The sequence below is a fragment of the Zosterops lateralis genome (genome assembly GCF_965231275.1).
Source record: "Zosterops lateralis genome assembly, chromosome: 24".
Taxonomy (NCBI): Eukaryota; Metazoa; Chordata; class Aves; order Passeriformes; family Zosteropidae; genus Zosterops; species Zosterops lateralis.
The window spans coordinates 2,915,479-2,942,045 of record NC_139784.1 but is presented as its reverse complement, the minus strand read 5'-3'; the positions used below and the strand labels follow the sequence as shown (position 1 = coordinate 2,942,045).

General features: G+C 44.8%; 1 long non-coding RNA gene and 2 gene segments (V, D, J or C); all 3 read right to left on the bottom strand.

Moving 5' to 3' along the window:
* LOC310918618 (T cell receptor delta constant-like) overlaps positions 1 to 8,153 on the bottom strand; it is a 36,493-nt gene extending 28,340 nt beyond the window's left edge. The window contains exons 1-4 of the C gene segment in view: positions 8,111 to 8,153; positions 5,143 to 5,418; positions 4,438 to 4,509; positions 3,977 to 4,093 (exon numbers count right to left, since the gene is read on the bottom strand).
* A 6,171-nt stretch (positions 8,154 to 14,324) lies between these two features.
* Positions 14,325 to 15,412, bottom strand: LOC310918819 (T cell receptor delta variable 2-like). The segment is given in 2 exons: positions 15,373 to 15,412; positions 14,325 to 14,644 (listed from the first exon to the last, which is right to left on the bottom strand).
* Positions 15,413 to 21,380: 5,968 nt separating this feature from the next.
* Positions 21,381 to 25,860, bottom strand: LOC310918624. Its single transcript, XR_014591697.1, has 4 exons — positions 25,749 to 25,860; positions 25,344 to 25,537; positions 22,276 to 22,467; positions 21,381 to 21,470 (listed from the first exon to the last, which is right to left on the bottom strand). It is a non-coding gene; the product is annotated as an uncharacterized lncRNA (long non-coding RNA).
* Positions 25,861 to 26,567: the final 707 nt, after the last annotated feature.

The window sequence follows — 26,567 nt, the reverse complement described above, 5'->3', positions numbered from 1 at the left end:
AGTTTCTCACCTGTGAATCCAAGGCAAATTCTGAAAGAAAACACCATTGTGATCACAAGTCAGGAATGGGGACTTACTAAGAGATTTAGCCTGATCTCTACAGAACCCGGGCAGGAAGCCCAAGTGTAGGACTCCTGCAGTATTTGGGATGGAGATTTCTATGGAATTTAAAAAGCAGTGCTACAAGTCCTCTGATTCTACTCCATTTCTTCTGTTACAAATCATTTCCAGCTCTAACCCTGCTTTAGTTTGAACATTCAAATGAAGCTTCTCTGAATCTACCTTCAGTTCTTCAGCTCTTTCATCTTCCTGATGCTGGACTTTCCAAAGCCTCTGTGTCACTTAACAATAGTTTCCAGCGGCACCTGCTGGCAGGGGCAGAATGCCAATGAAGAGCAAAGAAGTTTAATTTGTGGCATGTGCAAACACAACACTTCTTGAGGGCTTTGGGTGGTTTCCTTGGTTGGTTGGATTTTTGTGGGTTTTCCCTGTTTGAGCTATTTATTGGATTTCATGAAATTGAAAATGTTGTGAGAACGATAAACACTTTGGCCAGAAGGTAGCAGGAGAGATCAGAGAAAGAAGTTCAGTTTACATCAGTCGATCTAATTTTACCAGGAACATTTTAGTATTTCAGGGTACAAAACAGGTAAGACTATGCCCAGCAGATGCAGGAACATGATTATTACATTGTATTTTTAATGCTGTATAAGAAAACAGAAGGATTCAGCAGTACAAAAAGCTATTTCATATTGCCCATTCTCATGGAGTTCTTCACGATGCTTTCCTGTGTAACGTCTTGGAAAGAGGTTTATTCTTTCAGGATGCTTTTAATGTTGTCTGCCACTGGAGAGAGCTCTCAGCATTTTGACTTGCTCAGCAGGACAGATGTCAGATACCACACTCTTATGTTTGAGGCTCACCAAAGGGGAGGAAAAATAAATACGATGTGCTAGAGGTGAAAATTTTCCTGAAATGACTTCAAAAGTTTTATTCAAGTTCACATTGTGGCTGGTCTTGTCCCTGAAACTAGAGGAAAAGCAAAAACTCCCCAACAGCATTTTTTAGTGTTAGAGAATGAAAGCATTACTTCATTCTGGCCAAGATGTGCAACAGAAATAATTTCATCCAAACATTGCCCAGGTTGTGCAGAGAAAATCCTTCTATCACATGTGGTTTTCAGGAGATTTTCCTTGTACTTATACAGTCAAAACCCAGGGAAATTCATTGGTTCAATGTTCATTGATCCCAGGTTACACAGTTTGTAGTGTTTGGTTTCCTATTGATCCCTTCACCTTCCATGATAATGAGATTCTCGTTCTTTGTGCTCTTATTGATCGTTTCCCAAACCAGGTGTCTCTGACCATGCCAGGGGTGATGTTTGGAGCTGATGTGTGTTAATGGTCATTATCTTTTATGTACCTTTTTTGCTACTCCCAGTGTCCTGGGATGTTAAGCTCATCAGGCCTTGAATGCTAAAAGAGACCTTTGAAAAGAAACTTCAGTTCCTTTCCCCCTCGGCCAAGGTGAACAAATCCCCTGACTAAAGGTATATAAAGAAATTTTAAACTTCTTATAATTTCCAAAAGTATGAGAATGGTATAACAGCAATACAGAATGACTGCGGTTTGAAATGGATGTCTGGAGGTGACGGGGTCTCCCCTGCTCTAACAGGATTGTCTGGAGCTGTTTGCCAAGGACAGTGTCCAGGTGGCTTTGAATATCTCCAGGGACTGGAGTGGGTCAAATGCAAATGTGCTTCTTTTAAGGGAGGGTATTTCAATGTGCAGCACAGGTTCTCTACATAACATTCCTCAGCTGATGGCAGCTGGCAAAGCTGCAGATTCTGTCCTTTTCTGTAGAATTAACCACCCTAACACAATCTTACTATTGGTCTGGAAACAATTCCATTTTCCAGCTTTCTTTAGATGCATGGCCTGCATTGCCAATGCAAAGTGAAAAGCCACAGCTCAGTGGGGGCAATCTGGGACCCCGTCATGAAATGAGGGCTTTAAGTCAGTGAAACACTCACTGTCAGAGGTGTCAGCAAAAGCAGCTTTAATACAGATTTGCCCAAGTGTGCACAGTCCAGCAGCAATGCTCACTCTGCAGCTTTACTCCATGAATGAATCAGGGACAGGAACATTGAATTAGAATTAATTTGGAAAGATTGATGCAGAGACCGGGGGCAGGAAAGGGGTAGAGCTGTAAAGGGAAGTCCCTCCCATTGAGTCATGAGGTACAGAAAGGAGCCCTCTGCTTTCTAAACTCTTTCTCAGAGGAGGTGGGGCTGGATCCAATCGTAGTCCCAGACTTCATCAAGACTTTATGACTAAGGGATCCTAACAGCACTTCATCATTGACCTTTCCCTCCTGTCCATCTGATTCCAGTCATTTTACCTAAGGGAGTATTCTCAAAATATGAATCTGCCTGAGAGACTGGGAAAAGGTGTGAAGTGCTTGAGAAAAGGGTTCTGGGTATCATTGGAAAATCAGGATAAAAATTTATGCTTATGTTATGGTGGTAGAATGCATTGAATGAGCATTTTACTGGACTTGCATTTGCCATGTAAATTCCACACAGCTTCTGCAAGGGCTCAGGGTCTTCTCTGGGGGTCTGCAGGGCCTGAGGGTCTGACCTGACCAAGCTGAATGCAGCACACCTTGCTGTGTCCTCTGCAGAGGCTCTCTTGAAACCAGCAGGAACTCAGCCAGGGGGAGAAAAGCCTTCTTTCCCCTCAGGATGTGGTTAACTTGTTTTCTCAAAAGCAGGGCAGGGTTAATCCTGCCTGGTGTAAGTGAGTCAGAAATGGTGACCACAGCATCCTGCCTGTAGCTTGTGAGAGGGCCATGAGCTGGGGACCGTGTGTGCTGGGCTCTCTTAGGTAAGAACCAAGTTGCCATGGGAACTATCACTCCATCAAACCACTTGATATTATTTTTTGGTGGCGTCTTCCTCCTATCACTGAGTGCAAACCAACAGCAGGGTTTCTTCTCTGCTGATATGAACATTTTCCTGCCTTATGCCTTCAGCAAGGACTCTCCTCACTGAGGCTTCTGAATGTGCCAGAGAGACAATTCCCTGCACTGAGTCTGGAAAAGACAAATTCAGCCAGCAGGAAATCTCTCTTATCAAAGCTGTGTTTCTAATCCCTGGGAGCTTTAGGGGAGTTGGATTTCAGCAATCACTATCCCAGCTTGAGAAAAAAGAGCACAGAACACCCACAGCATTTTGGCCAAGTACAACTTTATTTTCATCCCTACTACAGGAACCCAAAATGCACATGAGCTATATTTGGCAGAAGAAATAGAGGCTAAATAAAGAACTGAACATTGTGTGGTTGAATTGAATCACTTCAGATCCTACACAGCTCTTCTCATCTGCAATACACAATTATTGTTATTAAATCTAACCCAAAGCTATTGGAGCTATCTAAATCTGAGAGCTATATGGCAACTACTGGGCTTGAATTCCCTCAGCAGTAATACTCCAGTTCTCCAGGCAGTAACACAACATGCCTGGGAAAGGTGTTTTTCAATGGCCATGTATCTAGAGGAAGCATTGGAGTTTTCAGTGCTATTGAAGCAGGTTGGACACTTGTGTGCAAATGCCAGAAGAGTGGGGAGATCTGCTTAGCAGGAGGAAAAGGAAAAATCGACTCTCCTCTGTCCTCAGAGAAGAGGAAACAGCAAAAGCACTTCAAACTCTTCAGTGTAAATCAGCTGGCCAGGCGGGAGTGAGCAGTATTCAATGTCTTCAGGGGAAGGTGCTGCCTTGTGTCCTGGCTGGTCTCTGTCAGCAGCTCTGGCCCTGCTTGTTTAAGGCCCTAGTGCTGCTGGTTCACCTTCTTTCCTGCCTTTCTTCGGGTTCCTCTTGGCTTCATTCCCCATGTCTGGAAGAACAAAAGGGGATTTAAACTACATTTAATGAAATTGGTCCTTTGAACCACTGTTTGATAGCAGTGTGCTCCCTTACCTCAGAAAAGAAACAACTTGATACTCATGAGGGTATTGACGGCGATGCTCTTTGCCAGCAGGACTCTCAAACCCAGCACAGCCATGGACAGCATGTTCACTCTCTGCTCTTCAGGATCTGCTCAATTGACCAAAAATGAGGGGAGAGATCACGGCCAGGGTTTTGATGTTGTGATCTTGGCAGAAAGTGGGAAAATCCACAGGAGACAGTTTAAGGAAAAGGAAGAGCAGCAAAGGAACAGACGATAGAGAACATGGCAACAACGGGAGAGAGCCCAGGGTCTGTCTGCATTGCTTTTTGCTTCCTGGGGCTTGTGTGTAACTGCAGGAGCTGCCTTGGAACAGCAGCTTGTGTCTGCTGAATGTGTTGTGTTCTAATTCTTCTCCTCTGGAGAAAATCCATTTCCATGTCTTTATCCCCCAAAGAGCAATGTAACTTCACAGCCTGTTTGGGTAACTCACCTTGTGCTGAGGGGTCTGTGCTGTTGCAAACCCTGGCACTGGCCCCTGTTACTGGTTCTTCAGCCTCCTCATCTGTGGAATGATAAAGAAAAGCCATTTTAAACTATATTCATGTTTTTTGTAGGATTCAAAGAAATGTTCATGTGACATTTTCTGTAGTAGCTCGGGGAAAGTTGGGGCTCAGGTGATCTTACTCATTAATTCCAAAATTACTTTAAGGACACAATTTCTCCATGGAGTTGCAGGAAACAGAAGCATTCCTGCATTGGTTTGGTTTTACCATTTGAATGACCTTCAAGACTACGAAAACTGACCAACAATTTACAACGATTTATTTCGTTAAAAAACCCTCACAACGCACCCGATCTTTAGCTTTTTTTAGGTTTTAGAAAGGCTGTTCCAGCTTGTGCTGCAGCAGCTTTGCTGCTACAAGGTAAGATATTTAGTCATAAGGAAATTCACATTTGGAACAAATAGATTGTGCCTTTGCTCTTCTTTGCAAAATAAGGTCTCTCCAAGTAATTAAATAGTTGAACCCATTTTTTTCAGGTGCTTTGAAACATCTTTCAGCTCTCCCTGCTGAAATACCAAATGTCTTTGTCATTTCTGCTGGCTGCCCAGGGCAGTGGTGTCCAGAAGGAGAACACAAAGGCCCACAGGCCACTGTCTCCAGAAAGAAGTGACAGCTGTGCCACCAAACTGTACCTGGCTCTGTTGTTATCGTGCTGTTGTCGAATTTGGCCATGCAGGTCACCTCTGTGCCTTTTGTCACCTTGACCACTTTGATTGCATTGTACAACCCCTCTGATGTCAGAATGGATGTGCTCTGTTTATATACAACCTCCTCAGAGGGCATCTCCAAGCTGATGTTCTTTGTCAGGAAGTTCCTTGCCAAACAAGCTGCTTTCCCAGAGCTGCCACCTTCTTCCAATTTCTTTGATTTCATCACAATGACTTGAGGCACAGAAGTGTTTGGCATGTCTGTAAAGAAAAGCATGGTTTGGACAGGGCTGATTTTACTGCAGGCTTGCCCAAGTGCTGAGTGACCAAAAATTCACATATACTCCATCTGTGACTAATTTGTAACGTTGACATTTACTGTCTTTTCTGTAGTTATTCTTTGCCAATAGAGGTACTAGTAAGGAAAGAAGATTGCTTAAACTCACACCCAGCTGTCTTACATGAAAGCTATAGGTGTCAAAAAAATTTAGAAGCCAACAAATCATTGTGGCATGATGAATTCTTTTTTTAATGACAATTTGTTTATCTCAATCACAAATCATATGTGGAAAAACAAGGATGATCTCAAAAACCAATGTCAGGACTTAACTCACATGAGCAATTTGATTTCAAGTAAAATCATGGAACTGATTGGAATCCTCCAGCAGCCTTCCTTGCCAGGAAGGGCTCAGCTAATAAAAAGTTGTCAGACACATCCACAAAGATTTATGTGTCTGATTTGACAGGAGCATCCTGAGGGGTCTCTTGGGTAAAGAGAGGTGCATTAGGCTTTTCATTTGGCGTGTTGTCTGCCTTGCAGTCAGCTCAAGAGATCCCTCAGGTCTAACATTTTGTCCATCCCAGGCTACGGCTGGAAGTTTCATCAAGGGGCTCTGATTTTACAGCCTTTCCCCATCAGCCCTATGCCACTGCTGAGGAACTGAGGTGAAAGCCACATGGTGCTCTGCCAGAACTCCATGGCTGAGCTCTCCTGATCCAACAGGCAGAACCACACACTTGTCCACACCCACAGCAACCAGAGAGCCAAGAGAAATCCAACATTGCCTTCCCACGTGTTGTACCATGGTTGGCCAGAGCCTGTCAGTCCTGTGCATTCTGTGTTCTCTGAGACCTTGAAAGGCTTTTCATGTGGTCTCCTTGCCAGGCTTTCCCAACAGCCAGAATACAAACAAGCTGCTTCTCTGCAAAAACTCCCTGGGCAAGATCATCAGCAAGAAATAATGTACCCAGTGCACTTGTAGTTCAGAGAGCAGAGGATTTGTTTTATCTGACCCCAGAAGCCTCCCCCGAGTCCCACTAGTTTGCATGACCTGACCATACAGCCATGAATTCCTACCATTGCTTGCTTCTGGAAGGGATTTGTGTTTTCTGTTCTGACCGTTTATTTGGACAGAACGTTCTACTTCCCTTTAGTCTTATAAACTCACAGGAGGATCCTTATATTCTTAATAGTCGTGGGCCGTAGCATGCTCAATAAATGATTAATCTGGAATAATCCTACCAGAACCAAGAGACAAATATTCTCTGCCCTTCATTGAGCCTAATCAGAATATGCCTGGAATATCCTCCAGAGACCTTAATGGTTGTTATTTTATATCATTTTGCTTTGGGGAATTTGCAAAAGATTGGATAATGAAGTATTTGTGCTCTAAATACCTTAAAATACATATCAGTAGCTCCCAAAGGAATTCGAAACCAAAAGGGGGAAGTTTTTTACATCCTGGAAATTTTAGATTCAACTTTGTAAGTATTTCAGCAGACACAAAACAGACATGGATACTTAAGGTTCAATGTATTTTACAATCAGAATTTTACAAGCAGAACCCCAGAGTCTCTGTTCAGCTGTGAATATATCCTTTTTTTAGAAAAAGAAAATGATGGAAGAGGATGGAAAGACGAGGTCTGTCTTCAGAATGGTAAATTTGCATTCCTTTGTCCCTTTGGAATTGGAACTGCAGAGAGATGATTCCCAAACACACATTTATTCCCATGCAACATATCCTACAGATATGAACAGATATTAGGCAGCACCCAAGGCAATCCCACATCATTCTGGAAGGAGAAGAGGTGGTTTTAGCTATGTAAAATACGATGGGAAATTTTTGCAGTACTTTAAAGACATGAAAACTGCTGAAATGGCAGCAAGAATGCTAACGGATTGCACCTGAATCTTTAAAATAACACAGATCAACATCACAAACCCTCTGCCACCTCAACATTCACATTCCTTTAGAGAACCTTGGGGTGACATGCACCTTTATCATCCACCATGGAATTCCAGATAAAGATAGGAGTAACTGAGGCTTCTTATAATCCCTGCTCATCACATTGGTCTTTTCAGAACCCACACAACCAGGGAGACAATTGTCTTTCATTCCAGGAGCTCTTGGCTATGAGGCTCTTGTGAGAATTTAAGCCCAAGGCTATTTAACCTCCTTCCTCCTCTGTCCCCAGGGCAGTGCAATTACTTCCCTGGGGACACGGTCAGTGTGGTGCCAGTGTCAAACTAGAACTTCTCAAACCAGGCAGTTCCAGATCTGTCTCCAAACTCCTCACCACTGTGAGCTCTTCACTGAGCTCTGCATTCCTGCCCCAAGTCAGGCAGTGGAAGTCCACTGGAGAATTGGACACTGGACAGGAAATTGGAGCCAGAGTGCTGCCCAAAGTGGGAATCAGTTATCACATGCTAAGTAGTGCCCTGCTGATGTTTGGGGATCATGGAATAAAGGTGCTCTGCAGAGTCAGCCCAGTTGTTCCTGGGAAACCTTGCTGAGCAGATCCAAGTGGAGGATTTGGCTTGAAAGCCTGGCTGGACAGTGAATGCACTCAAGGCATGATTGAAGTCTTTCAGTGAACCCAAGGCTTTAAATTCCTTCTTTCACCCCCACCTTAATTTTAAATGAAGTTTTATGAAGAAAGAATTGTCACTTACTCGGTATAACTGTGAGAATCGTCCCCGGTCCAAATATAAGCCTAGTTGTATACACACTGCTGAGACTTATTCCAATAACTCACTCTTTCCTGATGGAGTTCAAAAGTGTTGTAAAAACAGGAGATGAAAAGCCATTAGTCCTATTTATCCATGGGTGCGATTCCATGACAGGATCCAGAGGTAAATTTACTTCCAAAATTGGAAGGCAAAAAAAGTTAATTGAATAGTTTTCAAATAACCCGATGGAGTATGGAAACTTTATCTTCTGCCTTTCTTCTACCTTTTAGAACCCCCATGAGCTTTTTATCTTTCCAGGGTAAAAGGCAGTAGAGAAAGAATGTTCTATTTCTGTTCTTAATCATTACAGTCACTCATCTCCTTTCTTTCCCAAAATATCTCACCTTTTTTCCTTCTCTTTTGTTTTTGTTTAGGTCCCTAGGCTCTTTATATCATTGTGATACCCCAGTCCCCCAAACACAGTGATATATTTCATAGCAAAAACTGTCTCTAATCCACTGCACAAAATTTTGGATTATACAGGCAGTCACATGATTTCTTAAGTGGTTTAAGACCCAACGTACCACAGGAAGAAACACTGTATGGCTTTCAAGGAAGGATCATAAATAATATCAGAAAGGTTGAGTTTAAATGAGATCTTGAGGATTACATGACACCTCTGAAATGCCTGAGAGAGTTAAGCTGGATAAAAAGCAGGGAAATCATCAATACTTCTTGTGTTGGTTCAAAGCATTTCTTCCAATGTGCTCTATTCCTCCTACTTCTATTCCTTGTGCAGACTTGTGATACTGTGATGGGAGTCAAGAGATGTTCCAGGGTGTCTCTGTGGATGTTGGGAGGAACGAATTAAAACCAGAAGACTCAGGGGGGTGGTAAATTTCTCAAGTGACCTTCTGGCTGGGAATTACCCTTGATAGTCCAGGGTGAACTGCTTCCAGGGATTCTCTTCCATGGACCCAGTTTAGATGTCAGTGTCTCTCTTTGCTTCTGCCTGGCTGTTGGTTAAGGATTCCCTCAGGTTAGCAAGGTCATGGAAATAAATGTACTCTCAGTGAGTTTGTGGCTGCTCCATCTGCTGCCTCTGCTGCTTTACAGAGATGGCGGTGCCTGTCTTAGTCTGAAAGACAGATGTCTGCCAAGGAAGACAGGAACCTCCCTTGGAATGGCGAATATGACCCTCTTCCCTTCAAATCATTACAACTTTGAAATTTTGGAGCTTTCTGTCCAAGAATAACAGTTCTTTAATAGTATATATAAGACCTCAAACAAACAGGAGCAACAGCAGCAGCAACAACAAACAGCCCCAGACCCTCAGTTACAGCCTTCTCCCGGCCGCGGGCACTTTCCCCTTTGGTGCAGTTCCGGTCACAGCCAGCAGGGGCGCTGGTGGCTCCCGGCCGGGCAAGGTGGGTGCACTGATTCCCCCGAGTCTGCAGGGGGCGCTGTGGGGTGAGCTCAGTCTCATCTCTGCATGTGGTTAATGGGGGGTGGGCAGGCAGGAGAGATGGAGAAGGGCCTTCCTTTACAAACCTCCAGGGCAGCTGGTCCCAGAGTGCCTCTCTGGATCACAAAATGTGCTCTAGCAGGAACCTTGAAACAGCAGGCTGTAACAGCAGATGTGAGCACACCAAGAGTGGTTATGAAAGTATAGAAGAAACTCTGATAGAGTGGTAGGTGGTGTGGTGGTCTGGGCAGTCAAGGGCTGTTCGGTTAAAATGTTGTAAACGTTTTGGAAGCAGTGGCAGACAGCAGTGGGTCTGGGCAGGAGATTGCTCCTTTGGGCAGCTCACCAGTGATGGCTGATCCCAGGGTCAGAATGTCATGCAGAAGGAGTGGCCCAGTGTCCTCCCGGCTCCTGGCACAGCACACACTGGCTCTGGGCTCCCAAGTGACAAAGGAGCAGAGAAGTAACCTGGCAAGCCATAGTCCCACTTCAGAAGGAAAAGAAAGAAGGAAAAACAGGCAAAACCCACAGGGCAACAGTAACTCCAATGAGATGCCCTTGTTGTGTGGCTCCTGATTTGAGCCTCCGAAGTTGAGCACCCCCACCCAAGGAAGCAGCAGCCCCTGGCCCCCAATCCTCACGATGCTCTCCCTGGAACTTTTTAGATGCAGGGAGAGGCCCTGACGGGATTGACAGAACCAGGGGATTATGAAACAAAAAATTCACAAGATGACAAAGAAAAAAAGCTGTAAACACCTCATGATAAACAATTTGTTCCATGTAACTTTTTTGCATATTTTTTTTGTGTCAAACTTTTACCTTTTGGCCCTTTTGATTCAGGCTCTGTTAAAAAGTCTGTTTGCCATCTTTCTTTGACGCCCTTTTTGTTTAAGTGAGCCATGTTTAATATTCACCCCTTCTGTGATCCTGTGAAAGATTCTCAAAGACATTCACATCTCTGCAGCTGATATGGGCCATCATATGACTCCTCAATGTAGAGAAGTATAGAGTGGTTTAGAACCACAGAATAGTTTGAGTTGGAAGTGAAATTGAAAGGTCATTTAATGCAACCCTCCTGCAACAATCACGGATGGTTTCAACTTTAACTGGTGTTGGAGGTTAAGAGTTTTCCTTTTCATTTTCTTTCTCTCAGGGAATTTTTCTCCCTTTTGTTACTTAAGAGATGATAAGGACAATGCTTTTAGAAACAAAAGATCTGACTAAGATAGGCAGGACGAGGAAGGGTGCTGTTGGCTAACCTCTGAACTGGAGAGCTTTCTCTTGAGATATGCAGAGCTCAGCTCAGCTCCTCCCTGGCACTGGCTGTGGGAATTGGAGGAGAGACAGTCATAGTCTTGGTGCCAGGCTGCTGCTCTGGGGAAAATTCACAACCACCATGGACTTCTGGCCTCTACTGCTCCTCCTGCCATGGCTGAGCCTTTGCTCATTAGAGTGACCTTTGAAATGGTTCCTCTTCTACAACCGATCTCACTGGGAAGGACACTCACCATCAATTCGGGTGACACAGGAAACCTGGAACCCTGACATTGTACCCCCTCTGGAGGGAGAATCTCCCAGGTGCTTGTGGGAGCCCGTCTGCCATTGCCCAGCCTTGCTGCTTCCTGTCACTGCTTCAGGGATTGTTGCTACACTTTAACCTGATACCCGATGTCCATGCTGTCCGCCCCACATCCCGCTGCTCCTAGAACAGCCGGGAGTTTTTGTTCCTGTGTGCCACCCTTGGGGTGTTCACCTATGCCATTCCAGCTGCTGCTCCGAGGTCCCTTGTACAGCTCATTTTGCCATCTGGAGGGGCACTGGGACTGGCTGTTCCTGTGGGTTTGTAAGGAAGGCACTTCTCCATCTCTCCTGCCTGCCCACCCGCCATAACCCACATGCAAAGATGAGACTGAGCTCACCTCACAGCGCCCCCTGCAGGCTCGGGGGAATCAGCGCACTTGGCCTGCCTGGCCTGGAGCCACCAGCGCCCCTGCTGGCTGTGACCGGAACTGCACCAACGGGGAAAGTGCCCACAGCTGGGATAAGACTGTGACTATGGGTCTGGGGCTGTTTGTTGTTGATGCTGCTGTTGCTGCTGATTATTTGAGTTGTTATATGTACTAGTAAAGAATCATTATTCCTTTTCTCATTACATTGCCTGAAAGCCCCATCATTTCAAAGTCAGAATGATTTTGAGGGAAAAGGAGTCATATTCTCCATTGCAAGGGAAGTTCCAACTTTCCTGAGCAGGAACCTGTCTTTCAAACCAAGATAAATAGGTTGCTCAAACTACACTGAAACTGATCTTAAATGTGTTGAGGTTCAGAGCCAATTAAATGTCTTGTGGCAAACAGTTTTATCACTTTAACTTAAATAAAAAATCTTCCATCTATCTTGTCTGAATGTGTTATCACTTTATGTAAAACTGTTACCCCTTGTCCCATTACAGCAGCCTGTATTAAAAAGTCTTTTCCCATAATTTTTAAGCTTTCTTTGTTTAAAAGAAGCCTTTTTCAATTTCATCCCTTTTGAGATGCTATGAAAGACTTAGTCACAGCTGCATTTTCATCTCTGCAGGATGTATTTGCTTCAGGCAGAGAAAAAAACTTCATTTGCAATGGCTGTAAGGTCCTTGCCGTGGGAGGATGCCTAGACCAGAATGACCAAGAGAAGTTACTTTTTTATTACTTAGAAAGACATATGGCCTTGGAAAGAAGGCCAAGAACAAGCATTCTCATTTGACCTGTGTAGTCATTGCTTCCTGCAGCTTGAAAGTCTATTCCTGGCCACAGGAAGTTAATGTGGGCTGCAATCCTGGGCAGAGTAGATGGGAGGAAGTTCAACTGAGAAATGATGTCTAGAAGCTCTTTCTTTCTTTCTCCCTTGCAGAAACCAAAGGCCGGCACTGGAGGACTGCAAGGGATTTGTGTGACAAACTTCCCTGCCAGAAATTTCTTGTCTGTACTAAATGAAACCAGATCTCCCATCTGTTCCCTTCCTTGTCTTCATGGCCCTTCACTGCATTTGTTTCCCTCTGTCCAGGTCCTTCCCACGCCTGGGAGCTCAGCAGGGGACACAGCAGTCCCCAGTGTCAGCAGTGCTGAGCTGAAGAGGATTCCTCCCTGGTGAGCTAGGAGTCAGGTCCACATGCCAGGAAGCTGCATGGACAAACGAGACTGGGGAAACATGGTCCCACTGCTGAATGGGATGGGGACCAGGTGACACAGGACATAGAACAGGGTTGAGGTCCTGAATGCTTTTTTCACCTGAGGTTTCACCAGCCAGACCAGCCTCCAGGAATATCCATTTCCCAGAGACCAAGGGAAGATGATGGAGCACACAGTATCTACTCCTGAAAAACCCATGGAAGTGAACTGTTTTCTAGTCTATAACAAAGGACTTTGTCAAGAAGGTTCCCAGGGAAGTCACTGCAGAAAGAACAGTGTAATGAAGAGCACACAATATCCACCTTCTTCTCATCCACCAAGACCTTTTCTCTCACTTTAGAACACTGTAAATGTGGCTAAGCAAGATTCCCACTTCCCAAAGCCATGCTGAGTGTCCCTGAGGAAGGAGGGCCAGGAGATAACCCTGATGTGCACAATGAAGACCATGGTAGTGCAGGTCATGTCAAGTGATGGTGGAGCAGATATTGACCCTACAGCCCATAGAGTTCCCCACACAGAAGCAACTGGATATGTCCTGTTCAGCTCTGAGACTTCATGCAGAGCTCATGTTGGAGCTGGCTCCTGACAGGACCTGTGGTCTCATGGAAGAAGTAGCCCATGTCACAGCAGCTTTTCTGTGACAACCTGCAGGTACCCACACTGAAGCAGTCTGTTCCTGAAGGACTGCACTGTGAACTACAGACCCACACTACAGGAGTTGGTGAAGAACTGCAGTCAATGCAAAGGACTGAAGTTGAAAACTTCCTGGAGAATTGTCTCCTCTGGGGTGGACTCAACACTCTGGAGAAGGAGAAAAGCAGGAGGAAGAAATGGCAGAGGAATAGAGTTATTAACTGATGGTAGCATTCCCCATACCTGTGCAGTGATTGGGTACATGAGAGGTTTTCCAATGTGTTTTATTCTTCTCATTATCTTATTCTGATTAGATCCACCAAAAATGAAATTAGTTTCTGCAAGTCCATGTACTGTCCCATGTTGGCACTCCTGCAACATGTCCCTGTCCTTATCTCAACCCACAAGCTTCAATTTCATCATTTTCCTCCTGTCCAATTGAGGAGTAGGGGCTCTGAGACAGCAGCTTGCTGAGCACCTGCTCACCACAGGACAACCAAAGTCAGCTCACCACCCCTTCTCAACTCCTTCTTCCTCATCAGGATCTCTGTAGCAGCCACACAGAGCAATGTCATCTCTGCTCATCTGGCTTTCCTAAACAGCCTGTGTGGCTCCATCCACCACAGCACTCTGGAAGCTACAGCAACACATCTCCATCATCCCATGGCTCTGCAGCCAAGGGACAGAGGAGAAATGAGGCTGTGCTGGACAGGAGCCCAGGCAATGAGAACTAAACCTTCACTTCCCCAAACTGCCTCTGCAGTTCCAGAACAGATCCTCCTGCACCATCAATGGAACCAGCCCTTCTACCATCCCTCCCTCCACTGTCTTTTATTGCCACCAAGCCAGAGGGATGTTTCCTGCACCTGCCATTGCCTGAGAAGTGCCCCAGGGAGCAGCTGCTAGAAAGAAATGCTGAGAGATCTGTCTTCCCCATTTGTTGGTATTTGGTTCACTCTGCTGCAGAGCTGCTCCAGGGTGGATCTGCTCCACAGTAATAAGTTGCTGCATCCCCAGGCTTTGCTGCCAGGATCTGCAGTGTGCTCCTGGAGCTCTCCACTGATCCCTCAAAGCCAAACTGGAAACCTTCTCCATATTCATCATCCTCAGAGTAAATCCATTCCAGAGCACCCTGTGGGCCCTGACGGTACCAGGACATATAGTAGTTGCTCATATCATCTCCCCTCATGGTGCATTCAAAGGTGATTTCATTTCCATCTTGCACGGTCACTTCTCTTGGGTGCTGCTCCAAGGTCATCTGCCCAGTGACTGCTACAGAGAGCAAGAACAAGTCATGATCACTCCAAGATTCAGCAAAGGTCAGGGCAATGCTGGTGGGGCTTTAGAATGGCACTGGACCAGGAGGAGAACAAAATCCTCCTCTCTGAAGCCAGCTGACACAGATGGGCACAGCTGGTAGCAGCTATCAAGGCTCACAAGGAAGGAGAACACACATTTCCCTCCCTCCTTTTCCCTGTCAGACAGGAAACATTGTCTGATTTTCCCCAAAGAACGTGGAATGATTTGCACCATGGGGGCGACAAATCCGTTTGTCCTTGCCAAGACAGAATGGTGAGGAAGCCACTCTCCTGTCCCTGAAACGGCTCTAGATGAGGCCAGCAAAGACAAAGGCTGTCGCGGGCAATGGGGCTTGGTGCCTGTGCTGCCATCCTCCAGCTGGTGTGTGCCACAGGGGCCGCATTGGCCCAGGAGCAGAGTGTCCAGTGGCAGGACAAAGCGCTGGGCCCCAAGATGGGAGTGCAGCAGGGAGGTGGGCTGCGTGTGCCCAGGCTGCAGAGGAGGCAGCTTGGATGGAGGTGCCGAGCTCAGAGGCAGGAGAGGAGCAGGGCTGCTCTCCCTGTGCTCCACAGGCATGGCTGGGCAGCTGGAGGCAGGGAACAGGAGCGGCTGCAAGCACTCAGCACAGCTGCCCAGAGCCCTGCAGAGCACAGGGCCACAAGGCTCAGCTCCTGGGGCCAGCAGCCCTTGCCTTCACTTACCTACAATGGGCAACAAGCCCACGCACAGGGCACTCCACATGGCCAGGCCCGCTCTCTCTGGCCTCTCTCCACCTTCTCTCTGCCTGCACAACAGCTCTGCCCACACCTGCCCTGCCTGTGCCTCTGGCACTGCACTCAGGCCCAGTCCCTCCTGGTCCCTCCCTCTGTCTGTGACAGCACTGAGGGGGAGAGGTGGGGCAGGAGAGCACAACTTGAAGCTCTCAGTGCTCTCCTATCTGTTTCTCACTCTGTGTGGTTCTCATCTTTCTTTTAAGCCTTCTCCATATCCACACTTTCTGTGACCCTCTGCAAGACCCTCAGACTTGGTTTGGAGTGGGTCGGTGGCAACACTAAATTGGGAAATGCCATTCCCAAAGCACAACAGCCTTATTTGGCTTTCAGTGTGGGGCATGAAGGGTTGAGATAAGAACAGATCTTCCCAGAGTGGGTGGGACACAAATCTGATCCAAGAATGAGTTGTATCAGGTGTGGGGCCAGAGGTGACAATGCTGCTTGGGCTGTTCCTGTGGCTGTGGTACCTCACCCTGTGTCTGTTCCTGTAGGTGCTCCTCATGATGATATTGTGCAGGGCTGGGGGCATTGACAAGGGGATTGGGAAGAGGACAGAAACTCTCAGCCTCTGGAGGTGACTCCTGTCAAGTGTGAACAGAAGGGATTCTCTCAAGGATGATCTAGCAGTGCTCCCAAGCAGGTGGAACACCATGGCCACAGACTGTAAAACTGTATGTGCAAAATGCCTGTTAGAGATGGCCATGTAATGAAGGCTGGGGTGTCTCTACTCTGTCTCCTTGCAGATTATGTTTCAATACAGGTCAGAAAAAAGGAAGTGCCCTGATTGTGGAGGGCTTTGGCATAGCCAGGAATCATCTAAGGCCCTCCCTAGAGAAATCCCACATTTGACATCTATTTTCAAAGCTGTGCTTTGGAAAATAGAGATTCCCAGGAGCACTGCACTCCCCTGTCCTGAGCAGTTTTGCAGGGGAAGATCAGGTTCCCAATATTCAGTTCAGACCATATCTGCTGACTGAAACATGAGGGAGAAAGAGAACTTGCCCTTGTAGTCACATAATTAGCCATCCTCCTAATGAGTTTCTGTGATGGACATGCCCATTTCAGCTCTCTGTTGCCTCTCCTGAGTTGTTCTGCTCAGATTTAAGTGGATGAGTTGCGTATGGGAGGTTTTCCGAAATGCAGTAATGAAGATTTCGTGGATGCAACCCCACAGAGTTCCCCTTCCTACACCGAGTCACGGCACACATCACTCACTGCATCCTGAATAAGATCCTGATCAAACCAACTCTGTAGCTGAATTACCAACACATTGTGGTGCTCACTTGGCTGTGCCTTGGGTTTCCTCCTGTCCTTTCTGACCAACCACTTTTCATTACCAGCATTCTCCTTCCCTCCAGTATTTTCTGACATTTGGCAAGGAGAAAGGCTTGTCCCAGAATTCAGCAAAACCACAGTTTCTCACCTGTGAATCCAAGGCAAAATCAGACAGAAAACAGCATTGTGATCACAAGTCAGGAATGGGGACTTACTAAGAGATTTAGCCTGATCTCTACAGAACCCAGGCAGGAAGCCCAAGTGTAGGACTCCTGCAGTATTTGGGATGGAGATTCCTAAGGAATTTAGAAAGCAGTGCTGCAAGTGCTTCTCTGATTCTACTCCATTTCTTCTGTTACAAATCATTTCCAGCTCTAACTCTGCTTTAGTTTGAAGTTTCAAATGAAGCTTCTCTGAATCTACCTTCAGTTCTTCAGCTCTTTCAGCTTCCTGATCCTGGACTTTCCAAAGCCTCTGTATCACTTAGATCATTTAGCAAGAGTTTCCAACTGCACCTGCTGGCAGGGGCAGAATGCCAATGAAGAGCAAAGAAGTTTAATTTGTGCCATGTGCAAACACAGCACTTCTTGAGGGCTTTGGGTGGTTTCCTTGGTTGGTTGGGTTTTTGTGGGCTTTTTCCCTGTTTCAGCTATTTACTGGATTTCATGAAATTGGAAATGTTGTGAGAACGATAAACACTTTGGCCAGAAGGTAGCAGGAGAGATCAGAGAAAGAAGTTCAGTTTACATCAGTGGATCTAATTTTACCAGGAACATTTTAGTATTTCAGGTCACAAAACAGACAGGTCAGACTATGCCTAACAGATGCAGGAACATGATTATTACATTGTATTTTTAATGCTGTATAAGAAAACAGAAGGATTCATTGGTACAAAAAGCTATTTAATGTTGCCCATTCTCTAGGAGTCCTTCATGTAACCCATGTAACCTCTTGGAAAGAGGTTTATTCTTTCAGGGTGCTTTTAATGTTGTCTGCCACTGGAGAGAGCTCTCAGCATTTTGACTTGCTCAGCAGGACAGATGTCAGATACCACACTCTATGTTTGAGACTCACCAAAGGGGAGGAAAAATAAATACGATGTGCTAGAGGTGCAAATTTTCCTGAAATGACTTCAAAAGTTTTATTGAAGTTCAGATTGTGGCTGGTCTTGTCCCTGAAACTAGGGGAAAAGCAAAAACTCCCCAACAGCATTTTTTAGTGTTAGAGAATGAAGGCATTACTTTATTCTGGCCAAGATGTGCAACAGAAATCATTTCATCCATACATTGCCTGGGTTGTGCAGAGAAAATCCTTCCATCACATGTGGTTTTCACTAGGTTTTTCTTGTATTTATACAGTCAAAACCCAGGGAAATTCATTGGTTCAACGTTCACTGATCCCAGGTTACACAGTTTCTAGTACTTGGTTTCCTATTGATCCCTTCACCTTCCATGATAATGAGATTCTCATTCTTTGTGCTCTTATTGATCTTTTCCCAAATCAGGTGTCTCTGACCATGCCAGGGGTGATGTTTGGAGCTGATATTTGTTAATGGTCATTATCTTTTATGTATCTTTTTTTGCTACTCCCAGTGTTCTGGGATGTTAAGCTCATCAGGCCTTGAATGCTGAAAGAGTCCTTTGAAAAGAAACTTCAGTTCCTTTCCCCCTGGGCAAAGGTGAACAAATCCCCTGACTAAAGATATAGAAAAAAATTTTAAACTTCTCATAATTTCCCACAGTATGAGAATGGTGTCACAGCAATACAGAACGACTGAGGTTGCAAGGGACCTGCGGAGGTGACTGGGTCTCCCCTGCTCTAGCAGGATTTTCTGGCACTGTTTGCCCAGGACCATGCCCAGGTGGCTTTGAATATCTCCAGGGACTGGAGTGGCTCAAATGCAAATGTGCTTCTTTTAAGAGTGGTCAGTGTGGAGCACTGGTTCTCTACTTAACATTCCTCAGCTGATGGCAGCTGGCAAAGCTGCAGATTCTGTCCTTTTCTGTAAAATTAACCACCCTAACACAATCTTATTATTGGTCTGGAAATAATTCAATTTTCCAGCTTTCTTTAGCTGCATGGTCTGCATTGCCAATGCAAAGTGAAAAGCCACAGCTCAGTGGGGACAGTCTGGGACCTCATCATGAAATTAGGGCTTTAGGTCAGTGAAACACTCACCTTCAGAGGCATCAGCAAAAACAGCTTTAATACAAATTTGCCCAAGCGTGGCACAGTCCAACAGCAATGCTCACTCTGCAGCTTTACCCCATGGATGAATTAGGGACAGAACATCGATTTAGAATTAATTTGGAAAGATTGATGCAGAGACCAGGGGCAGGAAAGGGGAAGTCCCTCCCGTTGAGTCATGAGGTACAGAAAGGGCCCCCTGTTTTGTAAACTCCTTCTCAGAGGAGGTGGGGATGGATCCAATCGTACTTAGAGACTTCATCAAGCCTTTATGACTAAGGGATTATAGCAGCACTTTATCATTGACCTTTTCCTCCTGTCCATCTGATTCCAGTTGTTTTGTCTAAGGGAGTATTCTCAAAATATGAATCTGCCTGAGAGAGTGGAAAATGGGTGAAGTGCTTGAGTAAAAGGTTCTGGGTGTCATTGGAAAATCAGGATAAAAATACTGAGGAACTGTTCCCCCTGATTTATATTATGGTGGTAGAATGCACTAAACGAGCATTTTACTAGACTTGCATTTGCCATGTAAATTCCACATAGCTTCTGCAATGGCTCAGGGTCTTCTCTGGGGGTCTGCAGGGCCTGAGGGTCTGACCTGACCCAGCTGAATGCAGCACACCTTGCTGTGTCCTCTGCAGAGACTCTCTTGAAGCCAGCAGGAACTCAGCCAGGGGGAGAAAAGCCTTCTTTCCCTTCAGGATGTGGTTAACTTGTTTTCTCAAAAGCAGGGCAGGGTTAATCCTGCCTGGTGTAAGTGAGTCAGAAATGGTGACCACAGCATCCTGCCTGTAGCTTGTGAGAGGCCCATGAGCTGGGGACCATGTGTGCTGGGCTCTCTTAGGTAAGAACCAAGTTGCCATGGGAACTATCACTCCATCAAACCACTTGATATTATTTTTTGGTGGCCTCTTCCTCCTAACACTGAGTGCAAACCAACAGCAGGGTTTCTTCTCTGCTGATATGAGCATTTTCCTGCCTCATGCCTCCAGCAAGGACTCTCCTCACTGAGGCTTTTGAATGTGCCAGAGAGACACTTCCCTGCACAGAGTCTGGAAAAAACAAATTCAGCCATCAGGAAATCTCTGTTATCAAAGCTGTGTTTCTAATCCATGTGGGCTTTGTGTGACTTGTATTGCAGCCATCTCCATAACAACTTCAGGAAAAACTGTACAGAAAACGCACAGCATTTTGGCCAAGTACAAACTTTGTTTCTGTCATTAGTGCAGAAACCTCAGGTGCATGTGCAATACATTTGGCAGAAGAAATACAGGCTTAATAAAGAAATGAACATTGTCTGGTTGAATAGAATTACTTCAGATCCTACACAGGTCTTCTCATCTATAATACACATTATTTGTTATTGAAGCTATCTAAACCTGAGAGTTATATGGCAACTGCTGGGCTTGAATTCCCTCAGCAGTAATACTCCAGTTCCACAGGCAGTAACACAACATGCCTGGGAAAGGTGCTTTTCAAAGGCCATGTATCTGGAGGGAGCATTACAGTTTTCAAAGCTATTGAAGCAGGTTGGGCACTTGTGTGCAAATGCCAGAAGAGTGGGGAGATCTGCTTAGCAGGAGGATGAGGAGAAATCCACTGTCCTCAGTTCTCAGAGGAGAGGAAACAGCAAAAGCACTTCAAACTGTTCAGTGTAAATCAGCTGGCCAGGCAGGAGTGAGCAGTATTCAGTGTCTTCAGGGGAAGGTGCTGCCTTGTGTCCTGGGTGGTCTCTGTCAGCAGCTCTGGCCCTGCTTGTGCAAGGCCCTTGTGCTGCTGGTTCACCTTCTTTCCTGCTCTGCTTTGGGTTCCTCTTCCCTTCATTCCCCATGTCTGGAAGAACAAAAGGGGATTTAAAGTACATTTAATGAAATTGGTCCTATGAACCACTGTTTGATATCTGTGGGATATCAGGACAGAGACACTCACAAAAGTTAGACTGGACTATGTTTTGTGCCTCTTTGGATACTTTAGTTTAAAAATCCTCCCTCTTCCTGTCTTTACTCTCACATGTTTGTATTTTGGGATCTTTGAGATCGAATATTTATTTGTCTAGTACTCAAGGCTTTGTACTCTGCCATTTGAAATAGTCAGAGATATTTCTTAGGCTGTTCAGGTAACAACTCAGTTTCTCTGGCAAACAAAATTTGGGAACTGGCCTCCAAGAACTGAACTTTAAAGACAGAAAAATTCTGTTTCCTTTGTCCTTTAGGAGGCAGAGTGGTCTTGTCTTAATTGCTTTTTTGTGGGGGAATTGGTTTTCTTGTGTATGGTTTGGTCATTGTTGTTGCCTTTTTCCCCAGAAACCTGCAAGAGCTGTTAAACGGAATCAGGAGCAGATGAATAGGCATGGTTCTTTGTGGGGCTGGGGACACACACAGGGACAGGCAGTCACTGCTGGCATGTGCTTCCCTGTTTTCTACAAACCAAGCTGTGTGCTCCCTTACCTCAGAAAAGAAACAGCTTGATACTCATGAGGGTATTGAAGGCAATGGTCTTTGCCAGCAGGACTCTCAAACCCAGCACAGCCATGGACAGCATGTTCACTCTCTGCTCTTCAGGATCTGCTCAATTGACCAAAAATGAGGGGAGAGATCACGGCCAGGGTTTTGATGTTGTGATCTTGGCAGAAAGTGGGAAAATCCACAGGAGACAGTTTAAGGAAAAGGAAGAGCAGCAAAGGAACAGATGATAGAGAACATGGCAACAACGGGAGAGAGCCCAGGGTCTGTCTGCATTGCTTTTTGCTTCCTGGGGCTTGTGTGTAACTGCAGGAGCTGCCTTGGAACAGCAGCTTCTGTCTGCTGAATGTGTTGTGTTCTCATTCCTCTTCCTTGGAGAAAATCCATTTCCATGTCTTTATCCCCCAAAGAGCAATGTAACTTCACAGCCTGTTTGGGTAACTCACCTTGTGCTGAGGGGTCTGTGCTGTTGCAAACCCTGGCACTGGCCCCTTCAGCACCCTGAATGACCTTCAGGACTACAAAAACAGTCCCTCAAAATATAAAATGTGATTGATTAGAAAAAGTTCCAAACAGTCCACACTTTTAACTTGTTGTTGGTGTTAGAATGGCTGTTCCTGGTTGTGCTGCAGGAGGTTTGCTGCTACAGGGTGAAATACGTAGTCATAAAGAAATCCACGCTTTAAACAAATCAATTGTGTCTTTCCTCTTCCTCACCAAGGTATTAAACTGTAGAAACCATTTCTTTCACACACTTTGAAATATCCATCATCTCTCCCTGCTGAAATACCAGATGCCTTTCTCATTTCTGCTGGCTGCCCAGGGCAATGCTGACCAGCAGGAGAACACCAAGCACCACAGGACACTGTCCCTAGAATTACATTGCACCTGTGCCACCAAACTGTACCTGGCAGTATTGTTATCACGCTGCTGTCGAACCTGTCCGTGCAGATCAGCTGTGCTGTCGAAGCAGATGTGTTCTGTTCCTTAAAAGGCATCTCCAAAGTGCTGTTCTTTGTATGGAAAACTGTTGGCAAAGGTGTTGTTTTCCTAGTGGTGCCACGATCTTTTGATTTAGGTGATTTCTCCACAAGGACCTCTAGAACATAAGGTTTTGGATTGTTTGTGAAAAACCCCTTGGTTTTGGCATGATTGATTTTACTGCAAGATTATCTGAGTGCCGAGTGAGCAAAAATTCATATATACTCCAGCTGTGACTAATTTGTAACATTCCCTTTTACTGTATTTTATGTCGTTATTCCTTGCCATGAGAAGTGCAAGTAATGAAAGGAAATTGCTTCAACTTGCATCAGCTGTCGTACAAGAAAACTATTGATGTCATAAATATTTTAGAAGCCAACAAATCATTGTGGTACCATGATTTCTTTTTTAAAATGAACACCTTTGCCTCTTTATTATGGCATTTATGGAAAATCAATGGGGATCTCAAAAATGAATGTCAGAACTCAACTCAGATTAAGAATTTGGATTAGAGTAAAAATATGGAATTGAACAGAACCCTCTAGCAGCCTTCCTTGCCACAAAGGGCTCAGTTTATGAAAGGTTGTCAGACACATCCACAAAGATTTATGTGTCTGATTTGACAGGAGCATCCTGAGGGGTCTCTTGGGTAAAGAGAGGTGCATTAGGCTTTTCATTTGGTGTGGTGTCTGCCTTGCAGTCAGCTCAAGAGATCCCTCACGTCTAACATTTTGTCCATCCCAGGGCACTGCTGGAAGTTTGATCAAGGGGCTCTCATTTTACAGCCTTTCCCCATCAGCCCTATGCCACTGCTGAGGAACTGAGGCGAAAACCACATGGTGCTCTGCCAGAACTCCATGGCTGGGCTCTCCTGATGCAACAGGCAGAACCACACACTTGTCCACACCCACAGCAACCAGAGAGCCAAGAGAAATCCAACATTGCCTTCCCAGGTGTTGTAGCATGGTTGGCCAGAGCCTGTCAGTCCTGTGCATTCTTGTTCTCTGAGAAGACCTTGAAAGGCTTTTCATGTGGTCTCCTCTCCAGGCTTTCCCAACAGCCAGAATACAAACAAGCTGCTTCTCTGCAAGAACTCCCTGGGCAAGATCATCAGCAAGAAATAATGTACCCAGTGCACTTGTAGTTCAGAGAGCAGAGGATTTGTTTTATCTGACCCCAGAAGCCTCCCCCGAGTCTTACTAGTTTGTATGACCTGACCATACAGCCATGAATTCCTACCACTGCTTGCTTCTGGAAGGGATTTGGGTTTTATATTCTGACAATTTATGTTTTGTCTTTTATGTTATGACAGTTTTTTTTGACAGAAATTTGTACATCTCTTTCACTTTAGTCTTATAAAGTCACAAAAGGAGCCCTATATTATAAATAATGTCCTGGGCCATGGCATTTTCAATCAGTGTTTGATCTAGAATAATCCAGTCTGAACCAAAAGAAAATCCTTCTCTGCCTTTCAGTGAGCCTTGAGAGAATATGCCTGGAGCATCACACAGTGACACTGATGGTTGCTATTTTATGTCATTTTGACTTTGGGGCATTGTCAAAACGAGTATTAACCACAACAATAATAACGTAACAATAATATAATAAAAAATAAAATATATGTATAATACATAGCATATATAACATACATAAGATACAGAACATACGGAACATATATAATTTAGAATTAGGCTATTATATTAAGACTATGTATCTTCATGTATGCATGTTAAAATGCATATTAATATCTCCCAAAGGAATTAAAAACCGAAAGGGGGAGGTTGCTTACATCCTGGAAATTTTGGTTCAAATTCTTAAGTATTTCAGCAGTCTCAAAAGAGTTTGAGGACAAATATATAATTTCTCAAACATAACAGCAGAGTCTCTGTTCAGCTCTGAAAATATCCTGTCTTTAGCTAGAAAGGGAAAACCATGGAAGAGCATGGAAAGAAGAGGCCTTTCTTCAGAATGGTAAATTTGCATCCCGTTGTCCCTTTGGAATTGGAACTGCCCTGAGATTGTTCCTAAATACACATTTATTCCCATGTAACATATCCTACAGATATGGACAGATAGTAGGCAGCACCGAAGGCAGTCTCACATCTTTCTGGAAGGAGAGCAGATGGTTTTAGCTATGTAAAATAATATGGGAAAATTTTGCAGTACTTTAAAGACATGAAAACTGCTGAAAGAGCAGCAAGAATGCTAATGGATTGCACCTGAATCTTTAGAATAAAACAGGTCAACATCACAAACTCTCTGCCACCCCAACATTCACATTCCTTTAGAAAACCTTGGTTGACATGCACCTTTATCATATGTCATAGAATTCCAAAAAAAGATAGACATTACAAAGGATTCTTATAATCCCTGCTCATCACATTGGTCTTTTCAGAACCCACACAATCTGGGAAACAATTGTCTTTCATTCCAGGAGCTCTTGGACATGAGGCTCTTGTGAGAATTTAAGCCCAAGGCTATTTAACCTCCTTCCTCCTCTGTCCCCAGGGCAGTGCAATTACTTCCCTGGGGACAATGTCAGTGTGGTGCCAGTGTCAAACCAGAACTTCTCAAACCAGGCAGTTCCAGATCTGTCTCCAAACTCCTCACCACTGTGAGCTCTTCACTGAGCTCTGCATTCCTGCCCCAAGTCAGGCAGTGGAAATCCACTGGAGAATTGGACACTGGACAGAAAATTGGAGCCAGAGTGCTGCCCAAAGTGGGAATCAGTTATCACATGCTAAGTAGTGCCCTGCTGGTGTTTGGGGATCATGGAATAATGGTGCTCTGCAGAGTCAGCCCAGTTGTTCCTGGGAAACCTTGCTGAGCAGATCCAAGCTGAGGATTTGGCTTGAAAGCCTGGCTGGACAGCAAGTGCACTCAAGGGATTATTGCAGATGAAAATCCTTACAGTGAACCCAAGCCTTTAAATTCCCTTGTTCACCCTCACCTTAACTTTAAATGAAGTTTTAAGAAGAAAGAATTGTCACTTACTTGGTATAACTGTGAGAAGTGTCCCGGGTCCATTCAGAGTCTGTCCTCACACTGCTAAGGCTTAGTCCAATAAATCATTCTAATCTCACAATGTTCAAAAGTGTTGTGAATCGAGATGAAAAACTAGGTAGTTGGCCTATTTATCTATAAGTGCAAGTCCATGACAGATTCCAGAGGTACATTTATTGTGTAATCTGGAAAGGCAAGAAAAATTACATGAATAATTCAATGATATCAGTTAGTTGGATGAGAACAGAATTCTCAGCTTCTCCCTTTCTTCTATGTTTTAAGATCCCCATGAGCTCTTTTATGTATCTAGGATAAAAAGAAATATAAAAAGAATGTTCTGCTTCTCTTCCTAAACTTTTCAGTCACCTCTCTCCTTTCTTTCCCAAAATATCTCACCTTTTTTCCTTCTTTGGGTTTTTATACTGGTCCCTGTGCTGTTTATATCATTGTGATACCCCCAAGCCCCCAAACACCATGAGGTATTTCATAGCAAAAACTGTCTCTGTTCCATTACACAGAATTTTGGGTTATACAGGCAGTCACATGACTTCTTCAGTGGTTTAAGACTCAACGTACTACATGAAAAAACACCATATGGCTTTCAAAGAATCTGAAATAATATCAGAAAGGCTGAGTTTTACATGAGAACTTGGGGATTACATGACACCTCTGAAAAGTCTGAGGGAGTTAAGCTGGATAGAAAGCAGGAAAATTATCCCTACTGTTTTAGTTATTTCAAAGCATTTCTGAACCTTTTTCTGACTTGCAGCAAGCTGTCCACTTTTTCCCCTTTGTTTCAGTGCTCAGAAGCAGGAGGAATGTGCCCTCTGGGCATTTAGAATTGGTGCCTGGGAGTCCTTTAGTACCTTAGAAAGTCTTCATGCTGTTTTAGGTAAGAGGAGAAAGCAGGCAAAATGATTGTTCTTTGTTGTGTAAAGGCACTGAAATCTTGGGAATGAGGATCAAAGAGTGAAGGATTGTGTTGATATTGCACAGGCTGGTTTTTGGTAGCAGGGGAGGGTCACAGAAGTGGCTTCTGTGAGAAGGTGTTAGAAGCTTCCACCATGTCTGCCAGAGCCAATCTCTGATGGCTCTGAGGATGGACATCCACAGAGTGATAACAGTGAGTGATAACAGTGCAAGACTCTGTGCTGCTGGACCAGCTGTAACCCTGCCATGGACTTGACCTGAAAATACTTTCAAAAGACTGGCCAA